This window comes from Pelmatolapia mariae, linkage group LG16_19, assembly GCF_036321145.2.
Source record: "Pelmatolapia mariae isolate MD_Pm_ZW linkage group LG16_19, Pm_UMD_F_2, whole genome shotgun sequence".
NCBI lineage: Eukaryota > Metazoa > Chordata > Actinopteri > Cichliformes > Cichlidae > Pelmatolapia > Pelmatolapia mariae.
Genome location: NC_086241.1, coordinates 32,005,469 through 32,016,657, shown reverse-complemented (window position 1 = coordinate 32,016,657; position 11,189 = coordinate 32,005,469).

Genomic DNA, 11,189 nt, shown 5'->3' with positions numbered 1-11,189 from the left:
GTTACTCTGGTATGAATGACTCTGAATTACTTTATGATAAATAACACACTATTGTCAAAAAACAGTGAAAGAATTCCAGATTACAAGTTTTCAGTTCAAATACAAGTAACAACCTTTGACTTTAATCAGGTTTTATTTAATTGTGTCAGAGAAAACATCATGTGCTCTTCATGTAGCTGAGTACATTCAGTGTTTAAAACAGAAGTTGTGCAGGTCTGAGATCAGCAGTTTTTTGAAACACCAAACTGAGGTACTGTTAATGCTGATGTATAGTGACACAGTTACAGGGGTGATTAATCCTTTTGACCAATGTTCCCTCTAAGCTGCGCGCGTGCGCAATTGCGCACTGCTGGCACGGTCTCTGCGCACAGAAAAAAAAATCTAACCTGAATTGAAATTAAAATTAATACTTTAACAATTCTGTTTTGCAGTGTTAGTCAGTGACTGGCTGCTCCCGTATGGGATTAGAACGATGCCACCTTATCCCATAGTCCAGCCAATAATGCGATTCACATTCGTATATACGCAGCTAATCAACGTCGTTGACAGGCTATGACAGCGTCCTTATGTGCCGACACCGGTGTTTTAGCAAAGCGGCGTGGCTGATGTGGAGTGAAGCCACGTTAATGACAACGTGTACAACCATTGGAGATGTGAGTAGGACAGACGGAACAATTGACGGAAAAAGTGTGGACTTTATACCAGTTTTTAAATTGTGTTGATAGGCCACGTAAAACCAGAGTTATGATAAAAATGTATGCAATGTTTGGTTTTCTTCCTGAATACTATCGTTGTTTATATTTACTGCGGGAAGAAACGGTAAAAACGTCGTTTTATAAGGAAAACGCTCGAAAGCCTGTGAGCAAAAACAAAACCAACCCCCCCCCACGCTTTCCTATTGGTGGAAAAATGTACCATGTCGACCAATCAAAAAAATGATATGGCAACATGGTTGTTTAGGAAGGGGGAAGTTTTAGGAGTGACGGCGGTGTTTTGAGATGTGAGAGATTTGCGACGTTTAGCGCAAATCTTGTGTAGTTAGTGTGTAGTGTAGTCAATAGTTTTCTTGTGTGCGTCAGAACAATGAGGCGACTACTGAATGTTACAGGTGTTACAGGAGTGATACGTCTCCTGTTGTCAGGCCTGCAGGTATCAGGCTGTTGTTCTCCTTTATCTCATAGTGGACAGAAATTATTTTTTGGAGTGGCACAAATAATTTGTGTGGCATCAGATTTGATGCAGAACAGCTGATTGTTCTGTAAATAGTTTGAAATGTTTATTTAAAAAAATGCCTTGGCTGCATTTTTAGGTAAACAGCTGCAAAAAACTTTGTTTGCATAACTCAGTTACTTTTTTGAAGAAGTAACTATATAATTAATTGCCCAACATTGGTCATTATATACTGTATTTTGCAGACAGAGAGTTACAGGACTCTCTCCCAGACCACAGACTCATAATAAGAATTAGAGCTTTATATTAAAAAAAAAAGAAAAGAAAGAAAGTTGTGTTTTGGAGTTCAAGTTATTTTTACTGTGTTAACATACTACACAGGTCATGAACAATATTTTTTTTTAATTTTCATTGTAAGTGGGCTAAAGCATTAATTAAAAGTAGTCTAACATAAATGTAAACACTGTAATTTGATTATTTTAATAAACCATGTAACTTGGATGGATTCGATGCTGGCGTGACCACAGTGCACACGTCTGCTGTTGCTCACAGTGGTCCAAGGGACTGCTCAGGGAGTTTGTGTGTTCGCTCAGACACATGAAAAATTAGAGGGAACATTGCTTTTGACTTTTTGTCTTTAACTTTATCAATAAAACAGCTGCAGCTTTCACTGACAGCACATGTGGTACTTTAACATGTGGTACTGTTTTCTTCAGTTAATTTTGGAGTTACTACAAAGATTGAAGATATAGGATGTTCTGTCTGCTGTCACTGGGTGGTGCTGAGGTCTGAATCTGAGGGCAGCTCCTGTAATCACAAACAGAACAGAATCATCACAAACTGAAATATAAAGTTTATCTCTCAAATCTGAAATAGAGCTGATTCCTTCTCTGTCCTCACACACTTGGGATCTGAAGTTGTTCAGTCCTACAGTTCTGCCGACAGCTGACATATGAGCTGTTTATTTTTTATTTGTTTTAAAGGCCTTATATACTAACACATTTTCTTTTATCATGTTTACCTTTGAGTTGTTGATGCTTTATAAATGGACATCTGCAAAGATGAGATGATGGAACAGGTTTCAGTCGAGGTTCAGTCTGCTGCTGCATCCTGGTCACAACATACGGAGGTGTTATCAGCAGTGGTATTGAACAAGAAATATTAATGCTTCAAATTATTTGTCCTAAAGGATGCAAGCTGTACAGAGTACTGCACATGTGACTTTGTGAACATAACTCATTAAAAATAATTCGGACAGTTTTTTAACCTGAATATTTGTAACAAACTCAGTAAAAAAAATGCTAAAAAAATAATCAGAGGAAAAATGTAACACTTTAACTTAAGCTGACAAGCGGAAGTAGTTGGTTTCAGTACATAAGTATCGGGCTTTGCTATTTAATCCGTAGCTATTGACTAATGAGGGGTTACTAAAGTGCCAGGTTTTTAAAAGTTGGCGTTAATGTCCTTCCACATGTGGAAAGCGACAGAAAACATGTTGCTGTTTGCACATATTTAATAATCAGCTCTGCACAGGAGCAGAAGCAGAGTCCAGCCTGTTCCTCTTACAGTATAATACTCATAATAAAAGTACAGTAACCGTGGTTAGTCACTGAGCAGCCCGGTGCGTTTCTCTTGATTTCTTTAGTCAGGGTAAATTCATTCACTTGCACGGGTTAGCTAAACGAACTTTACAAAACAAGTTTCCCCTACAGCCGAGTGCTCATCCTAGCTAGCTAAGGACCTAAATTACAGATTAGCTTACAAACACATTTAACTTACCAAAAATAATGCGGTGGGGCCTCAGGTCCTCCTGTCCGGTAGTCCAATTTACTGAAGAACACCTCAGGCTGTCACTTTGAAATAGTCGGTAATGTAAACGCTGGACCTCTCAGCATCTGCCATTCCCGAACAGACACATGCAAGTTTGTCCGTGACCGCAGCCGCGTCGTCAGTGTTTTCTCCAGTCATTGGTCAGCATTATAATATATGCAAATACATGCGGGTCGGAATCCCCCCCCCCCCCCCCCCCCAGCGCGCCCCCGGACGCCAAAACAGTGCCAGCAGAGTGAAACTGAAAAATGGATTGAAACCGAAAAAAATGGATTGAAACTGAAAAAAAAAATTGTAAGCGAAAACAAAAAAATTACAGTTTCAATTAATTGTTTTTCACTATCAAATTTTTTTTTCGGTTTCAATACAAGATTTTTCAGTACATTTATTTCAGTTACAATTTTTTTTTCGGTTTCAATATTTTTTTTGGTTTCGTTTCAAGGTGGCATCGTTCTGATTCCATAGAGGTTCTGTTCCCTAAAGCTCAGCAAGTGGCCTGACAGTGCTGTGTGGTAGGTGTTGTTTTCGCCACTCATTGTTAATAAGACTTGCCTGAGCTCCGATGTCCCACAGGGCCTCTACTGGTACCTTATCTAGGTGGCACTGAACTGTGCATCTTTTCCCAATGAGACTGATGAGCTTGATTTGCCGTTGTGAGGGTATATAACCATCAGATGTGTCACTTGTCAATTTGTTGCTGTTTGGCTCTTTGGGTGCTGTTTCAGTACGTGTAGAGTCATTTTGTGGTGCTTGTTGATGCGGGGTGTTTTGCACAGAGACAGGATTTACCTGGGACCTGGATGATGAGTGGGCTACTGTGGGTCACGGCTCAGTAGCCCCCTCCCGTTTTCCTGGGTGATCCTAGCCTGTCTACACCCTCGAGACAGGTGACCCTCCTGACCACAGCGGTAGCAGTGTCTACACAGGTCACCAAGCTGAGCCTCTCTGCACATTTGACATCCTCTTGCACGTCTTGTTGTTGGAGAGGACTGACTGTCCATACTTGACCTGAACTTTGTTGCTTCTAAAGTCTCATTAAACATTTTCTTTACTTCAAGTACATGAGCTTTCAGGCCTTCAATCAGCTTAGCTGTCTCTGAGTCCATGCCCATACTCTGTCCTTGTTTTTTCTTTGTGGCAACCACTTCACCCCCCTTTTGTCTGAATTTCATCCTTTCAGTCTGGTCAACTTTTCAAATGTGGCTGAGGATGGTTGTGTTGTGACTCTGTGTGTACCTCATTTATCCTTGATGTTTTTACTGTAGTATTTCTCCTTAGTTTGTTTTGTCGCTCTAATTCAAGGCTGGCTGCGTCGTTTATCTTCTCAATCAAAACCTCATCTGTGACTTGGTAGTTGCTAAGATGAGGCTTTAACTGAAACTGCACAGCTTCACTTAGGAGACCAGTCTCTAATGAGAGCAGGAACTTGCGCTGAATTGCGCTGAACTGTTCCCCTTCATCATCGTCACCAGACTTCCAGAGCAATTTCTCTCTGAGTTCTATTGCCCTGAACAAAAAGCATTGAGCAGATTCTTTGGGCTCATGAGTTGATGAAGCAGGTCAGCTAATGAGTCTACTTTGTAATGGCCCCTTAATATAATTCTTAGTGAGGGAAGTGTGAGGTCCCGCTTCACTTCCAGCAAGTCTCGCAGGTGAAGGCCAGGGCTTACTGCCTTAATCACAGCTTCAGTTATTTCAGTCTCTGAGTAGCCTTTCTTAAGCCCGGAATCAATTTGATTGGTCAAGCTGGTAAAAGATAACTTGTCTTGTTGTCCCGCCTCCCCAATCTGACCACAGATCCGAAAGTCTTTTCTCAGAGTCACTTCTGGTGCACCAGGATCCTTTTCTACGTAGCTGACGGCTGGTAACTGTGCAGGGGCGGATCTAGCAAAGTTTAGCCAGGGGGGCCGATAGGGCATTAACAGGGAAAAGGGGGGCACAAAGACATACTTTTCTTTCTTATTTTCATTTAAAATATCTAGCTTTTAATAAATAATTATCTGAATCTTACACCCAAAGTTTTAATCTGATGTAAAATGTATAGAAGTCCATTACTGTATATAGTAACTATTAAGTCTAATATACCCTAGTAAGCTATACTACTTTTTCCTTTGGGAAGATACCATCTGTGCAGTCTGCAATTCTGTTGAAGAAAGATGTTGAATCTATTTAATTATTCTTGAAAAATAATTTATTTCTGTGCATTTTTTTTTTTCACACTGCATCAAATTAAAGTTGATTACGTCGATTAAGCATCATGAGGTGGAGGGTGGGGGGTGGTTCCCTATTTTTTTTTGCTGGGAGTTGGCAACCCTATTAGTCAGGTTGCTTAATATTTCTCTAAGTACTCTTTAAAATACCAGAATAGGAAGGATGGTGCAGGTTTAAGTTTATTAGATTGATCAGTATTGCTGAACTATGAAATATTTTGGGTGCAGTGTATTTTTTACATACAGGTATAACAGAATAGCTTTAGTGTTGTTTATTTAAACTTGAGTATGAACTTATACAAAATGCAGCAAGATATTAAAAAAACAGTTTTATTGATTAAAAAACACACTATATCGGATTCATATCGGTATCGGCAGATATCCAAATTTATGATATCGGTATCGGTATCGGACATAAAAAAGTGGTATCGTGCCATCTCTACTCTTGTTTCAGTCTCTCTGTCTCACTGAGCTCTGCACGTTGTATCTCCACTTCAGTCGCAGGATGTTCTTGTAATGACTGTATGAATGACTGGAGATCACATATGAACTGCTGGAACACTTCAGATTCCTCTGCTTTTTCACGAACACATAAGGAACACATCTCAGACTTGTTCTTGATGCTCAAAATACTCAGGGTGTCACACATGCAGAGTGGAGGCTGAGTTGCTCAGTGAAAGCAGGCAAGAGCATAACTGGAATAAAGTAATGATGTCAGTACTAAGTTTGTGCTGGAAAATGAATAGATATAAACTAGCAGCCTCCAGGAAGCAGACAAATGACTTATTACAGATTTTCCTTATTGAAATTATGCATAAGCTTAATTTTCTATGCCATCAGAATGTATTTGAATTATAGTTTTAACTTTAGTCTTTGTATTAAAAGTTGGATGTCTGCATAACTGAAGAGTATATGTCTGGTATGTATCATTTCAAAACTGTGATGATACAATTTATTCTGAGTGATGTACTTTGTGACAGTTGTTGTGGAAGTTTTCCATTAAATAAAGCCTACAGACAACGGTGGGTTGTAGCTAACTTCCTTTCATCAAAAACAGCAAAACCTACTTGGTGAGAGCAGCCGTCGTGGGTGAGAGCAGCCGCCAAGGCAGAGTCTCTGCTGAACCCAACACAGCCTTGGTTTAAACACCTTCTACATAACCAAAAGGCAGTACACAGCTGTTTTCACACCTTTGGTCTTCCCCCAAAGAAATGTTCACACTCCCTTGCTACCTGTTACAGTGGAGAGGACAAAAGATGAACTCTTCCCGTGTGAATGCCTGCTTCCAGCTTCCGGAGATACCTTCTGTTAGCGGCATGAATGTGAGAGGCATTGAGGCATGCTAAAATCCTGTGGCACCAAATCATTGTACAATAACATAATGTGTAATACATAAATATAAATAAAAGATATTCCTTTACACAGTATAGGTACATAATGCTCCACAGGCCGTAACACTATATAATATAAATAAAATGATAATCAAATAATAAGAAAAAGCAAAGTGAAAAATAAATTTTATCCACATTGACTAAATTAAAAATGGTATTTATCTTTTGGTAATGTAACACAACCTTTGTACCCCTCAGGACTTGAACCTGCGCTCAGACGGTTCAGTGCAAAAAAAATTCATTTTTTTACACTGGCTGAAAGGCTGCAGTTTGATTGGCTGATTCTCCGTTACACCTATTTTGCGATGGGCCCCCGCGTGGCAGGCGAGAATTCTACCAGTGAACCACCAATGCTCACGCGTGTGCCACTTTTCCCACCAAATTCGAGGCACTGCCCAAGCGCTCCTGTGGAGGGGCAACAATGAATGTGGCAATACAGCCAGAAACAACCAGTGGTCACTCATCAAGACATCTTAATCGCAGCTCCCTGGTGGTCTAGTGGTCAGCTTTCAGCGCTCTCACCGCCACTGCCTGGGTTCGATTCCCAGTCAGGAAATGTACGTTTTGACCCAGCTCCAGTTTACCCGAATAGAAACAAGCGGTAGACAATGGCTGTATCCCTACTCGGGGTCTGCATCCTCAAAGGCCGCATTTTAAGGCCCATTACGTCATAGTGGCACAATGAATGCAGTCCCAATTCGAAGGCTGCTCGAAATGCGGCCCTCAAATGTGCCCTTCATTTCCCTGAATTTTAAGGATGGGTCAGTGTATCCTTCATGGCCCAACATATCTCAGACTTCATGGCGCGGCGGTGGGCGTTACAAACATTAGCGATGTTAGTACCAACTTGGTTTTAAAGCCTTTACTTTAAAATATACGCCGTTCAATAGTTGACCTTAACCGTACAGAGAATGTGATGATTTTATGGATATTTAAAGTCAGTCATATATCCACAAACACAACAAGCTGAAAGTCAGTGAATCCTGCTTGGTTTGCAGTCCTGAATATCACGGCACAAGCAGGATTCACTGCACTGTTAATGTTAGCTATGTTATATTGCTGCCTCTGTTCGGTGGTGTCGAGCCAAACAGACTTGAACGTGTGTTTGAACGAGCTGACGGTTCACTCGTTAAGCTGAAAGAAAGATGCTTTAATCACAGGAGTCACACATGTGTCCACTGTACCATCTGGGAACTCTTCTTGTTTAGCACTCGTACTAACACAAACACAAAATACTCTTGCACTGTTTTGTAGCAGTGTATACACTTGAGACTGTCACCTGTCTGTCTGTCCTGCACTCTCTCTCTTATTCTTTTTCTCTGATTGTGTAATAAAAGTATCAACATGTATTTATAAGTTACACTTGTGTTTGAATCCTGCAGCTTATCAAATAAACTCCAACTGTTATAATCTACTCCCTGGATGTCAGCTTCGCCTTCTGACCGAGGAAAACTATTGTAGCACAAGCCAGGAGTAAACTGACAATTCTGTGACAATTCTGTCCAGGAATTGTGGTGAAAGTTGGGTGAAGTGGTTCCAGAGGACATCCATAAGGGAGGATCGCCTGCCACGTGTGAGTCTTGAAATCAAAAAGATGGGAAGGCTTTCACCCACCACCAATGCAAGAATGATCCGGAATGATGTATGTTCTGGATCTTGCATCAAGGAGGCAAAAAATCCACTAAAACTGCATGGTTCTTAGGCTCCAGCGTCCTCAAAATGGACGAGCCCTAAAAAAATGGATGGACGAACTCTGTCATGTACCGTACACCAAAAAACATGCCTTGTGTGAGGCTCGAACCCACGACCTTCAGATTATGAGACTGACGCACTGCCTACTGCTCCAGCGAGGCCGAGCGACACACAGCAAATGGACGATTCCTCGAAGCCGCACTGCAAAGAAATTGACCTTGGGCAATCAAAGGCGAGTCCCCAAGTATTTACCCCCTGGACGGGTCTTGGAAGTGACGAGTGCCACAGGAGATCCTAAAAATGGCTGGACGCATTCTGTCACATACCGTGCAAAGGCAGTGATGAGTCTTGTCCTGTTGAGGTGGCTCTCCTGGCTAGGGCCATGCGGTTGTTTAGGTAAAACTTTCCAAAGGTCCAACCCTGCATGCTGTGCACACCTTGGCCTCTGTGGCAGTAAAGACCTGCCTTTCACACCCCAGCTTAAGTGTCGACTGCCTAGTGGGTCAACAACTCTCAAGAGGACAAACCCAGCAATGATTAAATACCGGACAGTCTTCATTAATCGCTATAGGCCTGAAGAAGTCTCTTGGATGAGGATTGAAGAGTCTTCACAAACGGCATCTAGTTGCCTTCTTTGCAAGACTACCATGACCGACAGGCTACACGGACATCTCACCTTGAAAACCCACCTCCAAATTCTGGGACGCTGCTAGATGCACACACAAGCAAGAGCCCATCATGTGATCTTGGCAGAAACCGAGAACACTTAAGTTAATGTTTCTCAAGGCCCCACAGATAATGGCACTGTGCATTGGCCGGGAATTGAACCCTGGCCTGTCTGAGTCTTCTATCAAAAGTTACAGCTATCTTTATGAAGTTGTACAAAAACGCTTTATTTCGCAAAGACAGTGCGTTTCTAACTATCACATGCATTTGAATGGAGTTCTCGCCCGAAACAAAGTATAAGTTTTCATTTTGTGAATAACTTGGCCCCGGGGATATTGAATTCTATAAGATACAATATTTATGGCTTTATCTTATAGAATTCAACACGCCCGTGCTGGGAAAATAGGTTTTGCAGCTGTTTGAGCTGAGATTTTCAAGTTATTCACAAAATGAAAACCTATACTTTGTTTTGGGCGAGAACTCCATTCAAATGCATGTAGTAGCGAGAAACGCAGTCTTGGCGAAATAAAGCATGTTTCTATAACTTCATACAGACAGCTGTAACTTTTGATAGAAGACTCAGACACACGTATTTATGGCTTTATCTTATAGAATTCAACACGCCCGTGCTGGGAAAATAGGTTTTGCAGCTGTTTGGGCTAAGATTTTCAAGTTATTCACAAAATGAAAACCTATACTTTGTTTTGGGCGAGATCTCCATTCAAATGCATGTAATAGCGAGAAACGCACTGTCTTTGCGAAATAAAGCGTGTTTCTATAACTTCATACAGACAGCTGTAACTTTTGATAGAAGACTCAGACACACGTATTTATGGCTTTATCTTATAGGATTCAACACGCCCGTGCTGGGAAAATAGGTTTTGCAGCTGTTTGAGCTGAGATTTTCAAGTTATTCACAAAATGAAAACCTATACTTTGTTTTGGGCGAGAACTCCATTCAAATGCATGTAATGGCGAGAAACGCACTTTTCTGGCGCAATAAAACGTTTTTCAACAACTAGAACGCCATTCAAATACATCTAACAGTAAGAATTGCCTTGTCTGGGCGAAATGAAGTGTTTTTGTACAACTTCATAAAGGCAGCTGTAACTTTTGAAAGAAGACTTTGTAGTGGCGATTCCTTTTGTTTGACCAACCAAACATCCTTGAATCCACAAGCCACTGCTGCACTGACATAAGATCTTGTATGCAGGCAAAAGAGCCGACTGTCCAAACTTGAAAGTTCCATTCCATGGTTTATTTATCCAGTTTGGAGAGCAATAACAAGACCATTTTTGTTGCTTCCTACTGCTTCTCCTGCTCTGGTCAAAGAAAACCATAGTCCCACCCCAGTGCATGCTGGTCCTATACCAGTCCCTTTATTTATAGAAAAAATTGCACTACAGTTCTTCCTGGCTGACTTAACGAGATAAATAACAAAACAAACCCAAACAATGAAGCAAGTATTAACCTACAAATAAAACTTGTGCATAACCCAAAAATATAAGTAAACCAACAACAAACTTTAGCAAATTTCAAAATATTAACAATAAAGAACACATAGCTCCAACAGACTCAGACAATATTATTTATGGCTTAATCTTATAGGTGTTTTTGCACAACTTCATAAAGATAGCTGTAATTATTGAAAGAAGACACAGACAAACATATTTCTCCATGAATACTATAGAATTCAGTATACCCGTTGTTTGCAACCAGGATTTGCAGCTGTTTGACCTAAGATTTTCAAGTTATTCAAAAAATGAAGAAACCTTTCTCTTTTGGCAAGAAAGATAACTTATAACCCACTGCGAGTGCATGTAATCCCACATAGCAAGCAGGTCTGGGCCGGATCTGGTATCAAGCCGGCACTGCTGGTTGACTTCTAGCATGGTAAGCCGTATGTCATCCAGGTATGAGCCAGGTCTGGCAATGATGCCACTGTTTTTGCGATGGCATGCCACATCTGGCCCGATTGTGGTTTGGTGCATGCCCATAGAAAACAGGTCTTCCCTGGATCCGTCATCAAGCTGTCACTTCTGACTGACCGGTGTCTTGGCAGGGTGTATGTCAACACTGGTTCTCTATACAGAGAATTAGCCTGTTCTGAGCAGGAAAATCAGAATCAGAATCCTTAATTGGTTAGCTAATGCTACCGTCAAGTAGTTTCAGTTTTCCAAAGAAAATGTGTATAATTCTTATTGTTTATGAAAGAAAAGTATCCTGAAAT